Consider the following 831-nt stretch of genomic DNA (forward strand, 5'->3'; position numbering starts at 1 on the left):
CATGCGCGGGGCAGCTGCGGGGTGACGTCACGGCCTGATAAGGGAAGACCACATGCGCAGTGAGGCTAAAATAGCGCTGGTTAGGGATTGCGCATGCGCGGCGCGGCCATGATGGTGTACGGCAAATGGAACTATGCATGTAGAGGCGGCCATGATGGTGTACGGCAAAGGGAATGAGGTGGCCATGATTGTGTACGGCAAAAGGAATGAGGCGGCCATGATGGTGTACGGCAAAGGGAATGACCAATGTACGCCTAAGGGAACTGCGCATGCGCAGTGTAGTGGTGATGGGAGTCCGGGCCTTTTCTTTTCCTTTTCTTTCCTTTTTTTGTCCCCTTGGTTTTGCCCCTTTTCCCTTTATTGTCTCCCCTGTTTTCTTTTTCTTTTCCCTTTCCCTTCCCCCCTTTCTTCCCTTTCCTCTCCCCTTTTTTCTTTTCCTTTTTTTTTTCCTTTCCCCTTTTTTCCTCTCTCCTTTCACCTTCCCTTTTCTCCCTGTTCCCTTTCCCACTTTTTCCTCCCCTTTCGCTCCTCTCATTTCCTTTTTCCTTTCCCCTTTTCCACCCCTTTCCTTTTCTTTCCCCCTTCCCTTTCTCTCTCTTCCTTCCCCATTTTTCTTCTTTTTCTCGCCGAACTTGCGGGAAAAACAGAAATTCTCCCCCACCATCATTTCAGCGTCAGAGAATTGCGCTGTTGGAAACGACAACAACTCCTAAATTTTAAACATAACTTAGGCGGGGCTTTGTTCTCCTTTCCCCGGGGGAGGGAATGGAAATTCCTTTTCCAAAGACTTTGGAAAGTCTTTGAGGGCGAGGCCCGGAGAGCTGAACATCA

The sequence above is a fragment of the Malurus melanocephalus genome, unplaced genomic scaffold (assembly GCF_030028575.1).
Source record: "Malurus melanocephalus ecotype Western Australia unplaced genomic scaffold, MMel_1.1 scaffold_1968, whole genome shotgun sequence".
Lineage (NCBI taxonomy): Eukaryota > Metazoa > Chordata > Aves > Passeriformes > Maluridae > Malurus > Malurus melanocephalus.